The sequence below is a fragment of the Homalodisca vitripennis genome, chromosome 2 (genome assembly GCF_021130785.1).
Source record: "Homalodisca vitripennis isolate AUS2020 chromosome 2, UT_GWSS_2.1, whole genome shotgun sequence".
Classification (NCBI taxonomy): domain Eukaryota; kingdom Metazoa; phylum Arthropoda; class Insecta; order Hemiptera; family Cicadellidae; genus Homalodisca; species Homalodisca vitripennis.
Window position 1 is genome coordinate 36,239,406 of NC_060208.1, and position 15,233 is coordinate 36,254,638.

The 15,233-nt window shown below is 34.7% G+C and overlaps 1 protein-coding gene across 6 annotated transcripts in view; it reads right to left on the reverse strand.

Annotated features, from left to right (window-relative positions):
• LOC124353807 (PHD finger protein 20-like protein 1) overlaps positions 1 to 4,233 on the reverse strand; it is a 66,134-nt gene extending 61,901 nt beyond the window's left edge. For 5 of the 6 annotated variants that reach the window (XM_046803815.1, XM_046803814.1, XM_046803813.1 and 2 more), the window contains exon 1: positions 4,082 to 4,233. The gene's annotated coding sequence lies outside the window, so the exon portion shown is untranslated. Of the gene's footprint in view, positions 1 to 3,890; positions 4,010 to 4,081 lie in introns of those variants that run through there. The other variant, XM_046803811.1, reaches the window with a different exon arrangement.
• Positions 4,234 to 15,233: the final 11,000 nt, after the last annotated feature.

The window sequence follows — 15,233 nt, forward strand, 5'->3', positions numbered from 1 at the left end:
GGCACAGAAGGCGCCACCGAAGCTCGTGCCCATTGCCAGGGCATTTCTGATTGATATTTTCCCGATCTCAGATCACGTCCCAGATGGTCCTACTTCTCCTACGTCAGATCATGTTGTGAGATTTAGGACATGATCTAAAATCAAGAAAATATCCATAGTAAATGCTTCTGGCCATCAGTGCGGGCTTCGGTGGTTATGTTTAACTTTGGTACTACTAGTATCAAATTTACAATAAACTAATCTATACCTACTAATATCGCATAATAACACTGCATAGTATAGTAATATTTTCACTGCTAAGATATGCTACATTGCTTCTACGAAATGGCCTGGGCTGTTACTGATTACCAAGTAACTCAAAATCAAATCTATAAGTCTCAGATTCTGAGGACACAAATATAAGTAAGGGAGGCGCAAAGGTCCTTTAAGGACTAAGCGCAGGGACAATCGTCTCTTTCCCTCAGAATAAAAAAAACCCTAAATAAAAAATTCGTTGAGAACAAATCATTCTGTCCAGCTGTTACTGAAACAATAGTATCCTGTTACTGACACTAATACTGCAGATCTGTAATGGCAGCAAGTGTAGAGATTATCAACATGTTTTATTTATATCACACATTTTTATCCTTAAAAATAGTAGCCCAATTAGTAAGTAAATGCTATCCTGTATGTTTTGGTATATTTTATAAATACATATATCCTTGACTGTTTCTTATTCTCCATAACATCATTACTTTTTATAGTGTAATTTGAAATACAATGCATTAAAATATAACTAATTTGGTTTAAGTAGTTGTAGCAAGGATTCTTTACTCATGAATATCGATGAATTGATATTATCGATCATTTGAGTGTTGGATGCTTATTAAACTGCAGCCAATATAAATGTTAAACTTTTATTGGATATTATAACGTTAAGGACTGACCTGGCAAATCGCGAATTTGACATTATCAATGTATTCTGCTCATCCTCCTGAACAAAAATATGTATGGTTTTAGGGGGTGCAAATGATAAATAACACGATTTTAGGGGGTATATTCATAAATATTTAAGTTTTTAATGTTTTAATGTCCTGTTTGTGTGCTGTGTTTGGATATCTGTAAACATTATCTGCAGCTGGGACTGATAGCGAATCTGTTATCTGGGCGCTCCAGGGTAGAGGTCAGTGCTTCATAAGATATTGTGTACTGAAAGTTGGATCGAGTGAGTGCGTGACAATCATTGATCAACCATCCACTAGTTCGACGAATTGTAGTGAATTGTGTGTGTCAGAGTGTTTTCTCGGACATGTAGAGAGTTTACGTTTTGATAAACAGGAGATTTTCTTTTCAATAGAACGTGGAATTTTTAATAATGGGTGAATTTGTTCGTCGTGCGGTCGCATATTGTTTTTAACCTGGGAGACTTTGATGTTTCGTTGTGACAAAAAAATTCGTAAAAGTTTTGAATGTCGTAATTTTTAAAAATCGGCCATGGCAGGTTCCTTTTTTGAAAGAATGCGCTTAAACATAGAGACATATTTTGGTTTGGTGACCGTGTTGTTGCATTTGAAGCCAGCGTGACAATGCTATATTTCGTTGGAATTAGCATTCTGTGGAACACACTAATGGTAAGTGTTTTCTATTACTGTCCATTTATATTAGGGGGTTTTCATGATTTATTTAGTTTTTTACACTGTACATAATTGCCTTTGCATTACAATTCAATTTATATTTCTGATCAGTCCCTCTAGAATTTGATATTTTACTGATAGGTACTATCTCGAGGGATTTTTTTCTTTCGTTGACATCAACGCGGGACAGCACTAGGTGCTGCTGCAGCCTACGCTGATGGCCGGAGGGACCCTTCTCAACCCGATAGCAACTAATTAATTTATAGCTTGAAATTAAGAAAAACATTGTTCATTTGGATCAAAATTCTGCTCATTTTAGTATTATTTTTCATTTACGTTTGCAAAGATGGCGCCGCATCTGATGACGTCATCACGAGGTTGAATCATGGTCACAAAAGGTCACGTGATGCCCGATGTAGATGTAGAACGTGGAAATATTGCTCCACGCGTGAACAGTTGCTCCATTTTGTTATGTTTAACAACTTCGTGATTTCTCATTTCCACCCCACCAAAACTTATATTGTTATGTTCTGTAGCACGATTCCAATAAGTTAATAACGCAAAACTCGTATTTTGCCGCTCCAGCCGTTATTTTAACAATATTACCCTTTTGTTTAGTTAGGTAATATGCCAGCCCCTACATTGTTTTATTTAGTGTATAGATTACATGTGTAAGTTTGGAGGTTAGGTTTCAATGTTTGTCACCCATTACTCTTACTCTTCTCGAAATGGAATAGAACTCCTTGGTGGAATTCATTGGCAGCTTCGGATATTACAAGATTAAAGGTCGAGGTGGAAAATCACGAATTTGACGTTATCAACATATTCTGCTCATCCTCCTGAACAAAAAATATATAGGCCTATGGTTTTAGGGGGTGCAAATGACAAATAACATGATTTTAGAGGGTATATACATAAATAGTTAAGTTCTTAATGTTTTAATGTTCTGTTTGAGTGCTGTGTCTGGATATCTAAATATTAACTGCAGGTGGGACTGATAGCGTATCTGTTATCTGAGCGCTCTGGGGCAGAAGTTAGAGATAACGTGTACTGTACCTTGGATCGAGTGAGTGCATGACAATCATGGATCAACAATCCACTAGTTCGACCAATTGTAGTGAACTGGTGTGTCGTAAATATTATCTGCGGCTGGACTGATAGCGTATGTTATCTGAACGCTCCGGAGCAGTCAGTGCTTCACTAGATAACGTGTACTGTAGTTTTGATCGAGTGAGTGCGTGACAATCATGGATCAAACTATCCACTAGTTCGACCAATCGTAGTGAATTGGTGTGTCGGAATGTTTTGCAAGGCATGTTAAGAGGTTACGTTTAGATAGAAACGAAATTATTTAGTTTCTGTACATTCTGTGGAACACACTAATGGTAAGTGTTATCTATTAATGTCCATTTATATACGTATTCATATTAGGGATATTCATGGTTTACTAAGTTTTTTACACGTACATAATTGCCTTTCCATTACAATTCAATTTATATTTCTGATCAGCCCTTCTAGAATTTGATATTTTACTGATAGGTACTATCTCGAGGGATGTTTTTCTTTCCTTGACATCAGTGCGGGGCAGCACCACTGAAGCCCGCGCTGATGGCTGGAGGAACTCGTCTCAACTCGATAACAACTAATTAATTTGTAGCTCGAAATTTAAGAAAAACATTGTTCATTTGGATCAAAATTCTGCCCATTTCAGTATTATTTTTAATTTACGTTTGTAAAGATAAACGCATCCGATGACGTCATCACGAAGTTGAATCATGGTCACAAAAGGTCACGTGATGGCCGATGTGGATGTAGAACGTGGAAATATTGATCCGCGCTTGAACAGATGTTCCATTTTTTTATGTTCTAGAACTTCGTTATTTCTCATTTCCACCCTGTCAAACCTTATATTGTTTTGTTCTGTAGGACGATTCCAATAAGTTAATAAAGCGAAACTCGTATTTTGCTGCTCCGGCCGTTAATGTGTAATTACCGCAGTTTCTCATCGGTAAATAGGCTAGGCTAATTAGATTGCTTTATAGTTAAGTTTAGTATAACTTAGGTTATTGATGACATCATATATCAAAATAGACCTAGTAAAATAAGATTGCAACATACAGGCCTTAACTTAAAATATTTACCACTCACTTTCACAGTTTATTAAATAAACCACAAGACAGTTCAAAACAAAAAATTAACTTTTAATTGAACAATTATTGAATCTACACTCATACAGGAGAGAATTTATGTGGCCTTGGCATAAATAGAAGTGCTCACCCTTCTGCTGAAAACATTGTACAAATAGGCTTATTTGTCAAATTGGCATCATAGGCTACAATTCTATATGATGTTACACTAACGTCATTTGCTACTTATTTATAACAATTTAAACTCATCAATTTTCTCCTAAAATACAATTAGTCAATAGATTTGTCATCTAACCTATAAAAATAAATCACACAACACACCTTAACCCGTTTGGTTCTCACACACGTATCCACACTTACACATACAACTATAAACTGACCAAGATTAAGATAGTATTGTAAGCATTGAGTAATTTCTTTTATTTTACCCCTATTGAGGGGAGGAGTATATTGTTTAATGTTTATACGATTATAATCTATCTATCCACCGCCTTGTGTCATCACTACACTAACTGATTTTTTTTTTTCATCTAAATACCTTACGGCTGACTTGGAATTACAACATGCAGTCAATTTTTACAGTCAATGTTTTGCACTGGTTTCATCTGCGATTGCCTTCGATCATTATTCCACGATTATGCTATATGTTTCTTTTTATGGTTGTCAGAAATCGATTTATTTCCTTATATAATCTTGCATCAAAACTAGAGGTATCGTCATCAGGTATTCTTCTAATTTGTTGGAAACATGAGTTTTTTGCATAGTCAAATTGTGGACATTTCAATAGTATATGATTCGCAGTCTCATTCACTTCTGCAGTGCAATTTAAGCACAGAGGAGTGAAATAAAGTTTCATTAGATGAAGAGTTTTGTTAATTGTGACATGTTAACTTAGTCTGATTATATTTACTATTTCCCTTCTGCTAAGTCTCATATCTTGGTACCATGGTAGTAAAGGCAAGGACTGATAGGTTGTACACTACTATACCACCTGGCCTTTGTTGTATCTAGCAACAAGTTGTTTTTTTCTTCGTATCTTCCTCTTTTGGAACGATTTGAGGTCAGTTAATGGAAGGGCGATGTCTTGAACAGATATTCAATTCACTACTGCCTCTTTTGCGAGCTTGTCAACCATTTCATTATATTTCAAACCCACGTGGCTAGGTATCCACTGAAAGGTTATTCTATTCTTGGAGTCTACACAGTTTTTTATTATTTCAAGAGACATGTTATCTTCTATTATGCCATCACATATACTTTGTAGTGATTTGATGGCAGAAAGAGAATCAGTGCAGATTATACGTCACAGTTGGGAAGGTTATTCATAAGCTGATAACACATGTATAGAGCAAAAAGCTCAGCTGTATAAATCGATGCATTTGGTGAAAGTTTATATATCTTTTCCACATTCATTTGTGGTATCAATATTGCTGCTCCTGTACCTTCACCTGTTTTAGAACCGTCTGTAAATATTTTGATTCTGTCTCTATAGGTTAAGTTGATCATTTGGTTAACTATCTGTTGGAAAACTTCCGGAGAATTATCTTTCTTAGTTAAAATTTTATCATTAATCTGAATAGAAATGTTTGCTAGCTGAGGGGGAATTTCCCAATCAGTAGATCTGAATTTTTTCTTATTCATTTCAGGAAAGTCTGGGATGAAGTTAACCATGGAATCTATGGCCTCAATATAGAGTGGAGTCTTTTTACATTTCCAGTAAGGGTTGATGTTAATCAGTAGTTGTAGGTATAGGCATCTGTATCGATTTTAGTTATCAATATCTGTAATAGTTTTATACACAAGTCTTTCCGTTAAAACTTTTCTTCGCAGGATTAAAGATTATAAAGCTGATTAGGATTGTAAGGTGATTATAGGAGATGATTTGAGGGCTCCTAAAGCTATCCTTATTGGTTGGTTTTAAATTTTTTTATATTTCAAACAATCTATGTTCTGAACAGTTCCCAAACAGAAACGAGCAGTAATAAATTTCAGATCTAATTAAGCTTTTATAAACTGTAAGTGCGACATGAGGATTAACACCGTTTCTTCCACAGGTATCAGATCTTCTTGATGATATTCAGATCTTTACTGCATTGATTTATTAAGTTGTTTATGTGTTCATCAAATTTTAATCGATTATCGATCGTTATACCGAGCATTTTAACTCTTGACTCAATTGCGAGTTTTTCACCTTCAACTTTAAGATTTACAACATTGTTTATCCTCTTCTTTCTAGATACAACCATAGCTTTGCATTTACTCACACTTAAACTAAAGCTCATATTATTGAAAAGTTTATCAATATTTGAAAGTGCAGTCTACATTTTAACCAGTACTTTATCAATTTTCTTATTACTTGAGTACAAAGCCACATCATCAGCATATTGTAGGGATATCACTCCTTCAGGCAAACAGTTGTTTATTTCTGCCAAATATAATGAGAATTGCTGGTATAAAAACATTAAAATTCTTTAAATGAACACAATTTACTAACTCATTTGCCGAAAAAGCATCTTCACAAATCACAGTTAGATGTCTGCCTACTCGTTTAATATGGTTAATTTTACAGTCTCCATTTTTAAATATTTTGCCTACCAAAAATGGGTTGATTTTTTTCCCGTCCGTCCCTACTTTGTATGATTACTTCATACGGTCCTTTGTTTGATTCATTGTATAATCTCAACAGTCAACCGTCTAGTGTTAGGTTTTTTTTGCCACATGATTTGAGTCCAAACTGGAGGTATTGGGTCTAGGATTTTGTTCTGTTGGATTAATAAAATTATCACCGTCACTGAACTTTCTTTTCTGTTGGCCTATATTAGCAGTGTTATGGTCTGATTGTACTGTAATATTTTCTGCAAAATCATGATTGACGTTTGTATTTTCTATTTCTACACTTATAATCGAAGCAACCACCAGTTGAGTTTCCATTTCCAATTTCTGTGATTCAATATCTCCTGGAGGGGAGTTTGCTGAACCTGACATTTTGTCAGGACCAACCTACCGTAATAATTGAATTGTGTGTAAATGTGACGTATAATTTAACAAAATTTTAAAGGATAGAAATTTGATGCCTAATAAATGTCTGTAACTTTGCCAATAGTAGCACACACACAACACACACCTCAGTTAAACCACAATTTTTTGAGGTTAATCAAATGGAAAATTTTATTTAGGTAAGTTTTAAACAGGCAACCACAGGTATAAAATCTAAAATCCCAAGATTTTATCTACAAACACACAATTATTCGACGTATTTAACTCAAATGATGATGTTCTTGAATATCACTAAATTTATTATTCACTCTTAGCAACGCAACACAACAAAGATGTTGACACCATGTAAACAATGAACTGTGAACTAACTGATTAATTAACAGTCAGACAGAATCAGAATCTAAGAATGTTTTTCTCCAACTTCTGGGTTTGACTAAAATATTTATGCAGCCTCCCTGAGTACTGGTTTCTGTTTACTAATCACGTTAACCCAGATATGGCTGAATTATTTTTTTATTTCAAATGAAACTAAATCTGGTTATTTTAGTTATTTAGGGTATAAGTAAACAGGATATTAAGTTTTTTACCTTTTTCGAAACTCTATATTTCTTAAAAATAGCCTTCCTTTCTGGAAGGATGTCAGCCGAATACAAGTAACATTCACAACTAAAAAATACAATATGATTTTTAAAATAGCACTTTGTTTTACAAGCTTTAAAAAAAGACACACTTGTAAAAAGAACATTTATTTCGTATGATAGTGCAAAAAGCATGTCACATGGAGTGGAACTTCGCATTTCATGCACTTTGTAGTTGCCTTTTTGTGGCATAAACGGCAATGCAAACTGTTTTCTTTTTTCCTGTGCGTGGGTCATTCTCTATGTCAGATACAATATGGTCAATCCTGTCATATCTGCAAAAGAAAACAAACAGTTTTTATGTACTTAGGCTTAAAAAAATAACGTAACAAAGGAAAATAAGTAATTTAGACAGAAAATCTTTGGTATGGTAATCTCACCTGGAGTCAATTTTAGAAGAGGTAGATGGACGTCCCCCTTCCAGAAACAACTCGTTTGTTTCCCTCCAACACTGCCAACACTATTCTTCTTCTAAATGCAAGTTGGTCGAGTTTTCCGCCATCTTGCCTGTGTAGCTGCCATGCATTTTGTACGGAAACATCCAAGAGATGGGCAATGAGAGGAAAGTACCACTTCTTACCTCGAATGGAAAACTCGGTACAGTGATATATTCTGATTCCGCTCTGTCTATACCGCCCATTGATGTATTGTAGTTATGGATCAGTTTTGGTTGTGGAACTGAAATCTTTTCTTTCCTCTCTTGTGAATATCTTTGCACGTGGCGCAAAGGGTGTACAGTGTCACTATTGGTTGCAATGTTAACGACACTATTGTCATTCCAAGAAACTAACAAAAGCCCACTGTCGTGGTCACTAGCATACTCCATAGATCCTCTGGGTTTCTTCTTCACAGTTTTTGATTCTGAGATGGGACATCCTTTACCAAATCTGTTGCTTCTTATGGTACCTGTTGCATTGATTCCTCTTTGTTTTAGATCACTCAGCAATTGAAATGATGTGAAAAAATTATCAAAATAAAAGGTATATGGCATTTTTTCTAGTGTATCGGCGTACGTCATGACAACGCCATAACCAAGACCATAGTTGGCATATTGCGGTGGTAAAGTTCCTGAACCTTGATAAGGTTCCAACCACACTAAATATCCATTGCTAGGCCCTCCACACCAAAATTTAAAACCATAACGAATAGGTTTCCCTCTAATAAATTGCTATCGTCCCATGTCTGCCAAAATATGGAACCATGCTTTCATCAATCGAGTGGTTTTGGTGATGTGGCATAAAACTTTTGCATCTTTGATTTATTTTTTACCAGTAGTGGTCTTATCTTAGCAAATCGGTCTTTATGATCTAACTCATCGTTGTTGCATACATGCAAGTTTTTGCATTATTAAATCTGAACCTGTCCACGTGTGAGAGAGCTTCTACTACAAGGGGATTATGACAATCCGATGACTGCTCCCCAGTACATCTCTCTATCTGGACACAGTATTATAGCCACTTAGTAGCAAAACACAAAGAAATGATTTCATCTCAACTTTCTGAGCAATCACCCAAACGGTTCCTTTTAGCTGCATATTGATTTGTGTATGTCACTATCATGTTTATGACATCTTCATCAAAAAATAGCTCAAAATATTCTAAAGGTGTCTTATTCAATGTTGGGAACCGTTAACATTAGTGGCCAATCCTCAAGTATTGTCTCTAAATCAGAATTAATTTTCCAATTAAAAGATTTTTTTTTCTTTTCACTCAACTGAGTACTTCGGGTGGAAAGCAAAAGGTCTCTGTTCTTCCTTTTGTGAGTCTTTTGTTCTATAGAAAACAGTTTTTGAAAGTTTCCTCTGTATTTTCATTTTCACAAATATTTGATTTCTTTCTGCTCATCAAAAGGTATGTTTTACTACTTCAAGCAAAGCAGGAGCATTCAACTTGGCTTGGAGGGACATTGTCTATCTCAACATTATCTTCCTCTCCAGAAGTCTTCATCCGTCATATCAGCTGTTGCATTTGTTGGTGGTAGTAAGGTTATATCTACTCCAGTGTTTGGTATCGCATCATCATTGCCTTCAATAAAGTCTAATAGTTGGTGCAAGGGAACAAACCTCCTAAAAAATAAACAAATATGATAATTTTTATTGGTAAGCCAAATAAAAAAAATCACACTGGCATATGAACATGCACACAAAACAAACCCCCCACCACCGCCCCCACACACCATGCACACATTCACACAACAAACAACACATTTTAAACACACACACAACAAAAAAATATATTATTTGTTCACCTGAACTATGTAAATAATCGAACTAAGTAAACCATATGTTTCTGATGTAGATTTTGCTAACGTCCTTTCTGGAAGGAATCTCTTACAACATGAGAAGAAATAGTATCTAGGTTATGTTCAGGAAAAACAATTACACATTTTAGTTTCATAATATACCTTTTTAGCTACCAATATATAAAGTAATAACATTTTATATATGAACTAATAAAATTTATAAGGACTTACCCATCCACACGAACAACGTCCTCTTCATCCATTTTTTCAAAACTGAATGTTTATATCATGAGAACAAGGCCACTTAAAAGACTCCAGTGAAAAACCATGTGCTAAACAAATTTTTAGGTTATGTTTGACAAATAAACAGTGCTGCTTTCGGTGGCGCTAACTTGTACTAAAATCCACAAGGTCATAAAAAGAACATTGCATCAATCCTTCTGGAAGGACGTCAGCTCTAACTGGGTTAAAAACATTGCTCGGCTATTTTTATAGCTTTAAATAGATGGAAAAGACATTTTAACTCTTGATGTTAGTTGATAAATTATCCGTTAACAATCTACATGTTCATGGCTATAGACAACCTGTTTAATGGAAAACGTAACGGCTGACAAACTAGCCAGAGAGGCTGTTTTGTTACTGCATCAGTTATTTTCCGTATTCTTTTGGTTCTCTTAATAATAAAAATTACAAAAATATCTCAGAAATTTAATCTGAAGTGAATACCAAGCATAGAATACAAAATAAATGGTACGAATAACTCAATCGGCTCAATGCTGATGAGCAATGGTCTCCAGAGCTAAGGACAATTCCAAATAAACGCGAAAATTGTGGAACCTTTAAATTTCCGAATTTATTTAAAATTTGATAACTTAATTAGGTAACAAGGGTAACAAATACCCACTAGAAATTCTCTTGTAAATGATAAGTGGCAAAGGTGTTGCTAGCAAATGTTTGCAACTAAACTAAACCTATCATGCAGTAAAATTAATTAAGTGTGGCGTTGTGTAGAAAGTAATACCACACTAAATTGTTTTAGTCCAGAGTAGTAATCCATTTGAATCTTCTAGTAATGATCTCGTTTAAGAATTAAAATGAAGTATTGTATATTGTTTGTTAATGTCAGAGTATACGTTAGAGTTGTTGTGGTGAAACGATTTTGAATTCGTATCCTATAAAACAATATTGGCTTCAGAATTATGGAGATGTCTCTTTTTAAAGAAATTGTAATGCACATTCAAATTCTTTCAAAGTTATACTAGGTTTTTTTTAGATTAAAAGGATTATGAACAAAAAAGTTTAGGTCTTCTTAATAACAAATAAAAATATAGAAAGCTATATTGTTTTTGAACAATGCCTTTAACTATGTATCAGCTTTGGGTGTGCATATGAAGGTATCAGTCTACGACATAGAGCATACAAAAATAATAGAGAAAAAAGGTGGACTATCAATGTTGCAAAGATTTTATTTCAACATACTTTTGCGTTATAGTTCCCACCTTCACTCACCAGAAACTGTAAGTTCTAGTTTCTGGGACCTCACACGTGGCGCCAACTTCAAATTTATGAAAACCATGTTGATACTACAAAAAACTAGACACAATTCTGTTGTTTTTGGTTTGTAAACGTTTAGAACCAATTAATCAATGTTTTTGTTTTACGTTACAATACAAGTACATCATAATTATACAAAATTTGCCATGTAATATAAAAACCGTAATAAGTTAAAAAAAACTAAAAAAACCGAGTCTGTGAGTATCATAAACACAGTTTTCATTGTCGTAACTTTTGTTCTAGTAACTGTAATGGAACAAAACGAACTCGAACAAGGGCAAAGAACATATATCATAAATAGCCATACGATCATATTTTGGCAGCTGATATTTTGATTTTAGTTTTGCAATACAATCCTTCAGCCAATCAAAAAGAAGGTACTTCAACTAGCGCTCATTTCGGTGTAGTACACAAGGAGAGCCCACTCCCGAACTAGCCGAAGAAGAAAACAATCTTGCCTTGTATAAGTTAACCAGGACTGGACTATGAGTCTAATGCAATACTTATTTTTTCTTTTATAATCTATGGCAATGTAAGCAAAGAGTAAACAATTCTAAGTGACACGTGAGCATTGAGGTTTTCAGCCTATACAGAAGTTGAATAGTAATTTAATTAATTAGACGATATATAGATCTTGTTTAATAACCAAACACTACTGTACATCTAATAAATAGAATAATTTAAATCAATATGAGTTTGGTTTAAATTCTTCCAAAAAACCAATATTAATATGAAATTTAACTAAACAGTGATAGGATTCTTCCTGTAGGTTACGCCGCGATCACACACCTAAGAATATTATTCATATCTGAAGTGATAGTTAAAGAAAGCATAGCAACTTCTTCTATTTGCTTCCAACTTGCTGATCGTACTTGCCCGCTTCAATACAAAATTACAGAACAGGAGCTTTATAAGGACAGTCAAAGTTTCAGTTATATACATAATCATCAGACACGATAGTTCATGTTACGTTTGTTATAGAACAATTCTTAAGTGTTTGGTTCATGTTAAAGTTACAATCTAGGATGATCGGTGAATTAATTTTACATTTTAGATTGCTGCAATTTTATTCGATGAAGACAACATTATTGATGCAATAGGTCCTTTCTAAGTACACGGCAATAAAAATTATACACTTACAATCTGTTGCTCGTCTCTCCAGCGATATCATCAACAAACATGACAATTGAATTGAACTACTTAATGTAAAATGGAGCAACCGTGGATAGAACGAAGAGGACTAGCCTCACAGTAGAGACAGACCATTTAGGGTATTTTCTCTGTACATTCAGTAGCTTGAATGTAGTCACAGTTGGAATACCACTACAAGTGTCTTAACTCTAACAGCTGCCTAGAATTCATAAAATAGCTTCGGTACCAGTTTGAGCCATCCCTTCAATTACAGACATTTCACACTTTATAGTATCAAGTTGTAGTCAAAGCAATCGAACGCCTTACCAAGATAAGCTCAATGATTTCTTCAAAAGGCGTATTGTCGTCCGATAAAGCCAAACTGTTACAAGCTCCAGTATAGGTTGTATTCATTTCTCTTACCTACCTCCTACAAGCGTCCTTTTTCGTTTTAAGGGGGAATCTTGCTTAAGAGGTGCCTCAAATAAACAAACTAGGTTCAGACACTACCAAAGCAATGAATTTGGAATCAGTCTAATGGGATATGCCTTAATTTCGTAACGCTAAATTCGTATTTTTGAGACCCCGCTCCTACCTAGACTATCCTCCTTAGTAATTACTTAACCCTGCTACCAACATTTATACTGTTCTCAAATTTGAAATGAAATAAAACATAAAAAATGCCTTTATTAAAGAGGCAGAGTTAGGGCTTTAAAGGTCTCTCTACCACTTAACCCCATATCATATAAACAGTACATTTACAATAATTTAATTCAGAGACATGTAAACTGTTAACATACTTATACTTTATAATGAATTGTAAAACAATGATCTCCCATAAAATAACTCGTGAACTTTAAAATATAATTCTTGATGAAATATAAAGAATAGAACCTAACTATGTAAAGAGAAAATAAAAAGAACAATAACACAATTAAACCACTCCAAACAATGTCTGATCTCACACACACCACAAGCACCAACGCCCATCACCCTCCCCTCTAAAATGCCCCAGTAACAAGTCCCTGACCCTCGCCCCAAAGCACGCACGACCCTCAATACTTCTAATATCATCAGGAAGAGCGTTCCAAAGGTGACAAGCCTGAACAGTAAACGACCTATTAAAAATTGCTGATCTATGAATTGGAATTGGTAATCAAGTTGATCCTCTTCTAGTAGGTCTGCACTTGTAGCAGAGCTAAAATTGAAGTGATCGGACAGATAAATAGAAGTTTTAGTTTTGATAACTGAATGTAGAATGGAAAGAATATGGAATCAGGGTAGTCCTTGAATCTTCATGAGTGATAACTGCTGAAAAAATGGTGAAACGTGCTCATGATGTTTGAGATTTGAAATAAATATAATATTGTAATTCTGTGCAAGCTGAAGTCTGTAGTTAAAGTGTGGAAATATACGTGTCTCAACCTGCATCACTTTAATATTGAGTGATAAATACAAAGCAAATGTCTTTAAACTACGGATGCCAGCAAAGACTTTGCTACATACCATTATAACATAGTCAGCCCATTTTAGACCTGTATTCATAGTAAGTCCGAGATTCTTCAATTTAAGTTGGTAATTTAGTTCACGACTGTTGAATTCTAGTTTCTGTGTGGTATCAAGGTTAATACGGTTAATCAATCTCGAGTTACCTATAAAATTTGCTCGCACTTATTTTTGTTTTCATTCATTTCAGTCCGTGTTGCTTAGACCAAAAGTTAATAGCTTCAGTATCTGATATCTGAGTTGAGTAGTGACTCAGAAGTGTCTAGATCGTTAAATAAAAAGTAAACGTATGTTTGCAAATCATTGGCTAAATATGTGTATTTGAATACCTTATGATTGAAGTAATATCGTATATCTAAAGTGAGGATAGAAGGAGCCCAAGAACGGAGCCTTGTGGAGCACACCTCGTAATAGTTTTCCAGTCAGACATTTTGTCCCCTTGCTTCGCACATCGCCGATAATGTGATATTACAAAACCAAAAAATGACAATGTGGTATGCCAAAAACTGTGATATGATAAACCATAACGAAGCAAGACAATCATTACACAATTACACTACGCGGAACTCACTGTACTGTTAAGTTAATATTATACAGACCGAAAAACTGCGATTCTATCAGATCTTGTCTACTCGATACCAATTTAACGAAAACATAATGCTGAGCTCCAAAAATCTACTTCCTTGCTAGTCTTACGATCCCTAAGCTACCTAACGCTCCAAGGGAGGGGACTTTCGACGCAATAATAACAAACACGACCCATTTGCCTAAATAAAGGTAGGTATAGTAAATATGGAAATTGCACATACACACTTGTCCGATTACATAAGTAAAATATTTACAATGCCGCTGTGTTGATGAAATATATCGGCAACATCAACGAGATTTTGGATGGTCTAGTGAAACACTTGCAACAAATATTCACTCTATATGAACCATCAACAGGAAGGAGAGACACTATAAAGAAAGAAACACTTCTTTATTGAGGCGAAATTAGGACCATATGGTCCTTTCTTATATTTCTTGGAGACACTATAGATTCAAAACAATGTTAATTGTACGTTTAATGCTGATTTCGCCCTTAATTCAGCAAAAGCGTGTTGAAGTCTCTGTAAGTGATATATCTAAGATTGAATTTAAAATGGTACTCTAAATTCACAAAACCAAGGTGTTCTTAAATTTGAGGTGTGAACGAACGCCATCTTCATTATGTAGGTGCTTTATAGTTCTTTTGATCTTGTTTTAATAATCGGATAGTTTGTGGGTTGGAGACCATTCTAATTTGGTCACTGGATAGTCAATGTATTGATTTCATCTTTCAGTATGTACCAGTCTATGAGATTTTATATAAAATGCTAAAGCCTGTTACCACTTCAGATATTGTGGATGCGTACTTTTTAGCAGGC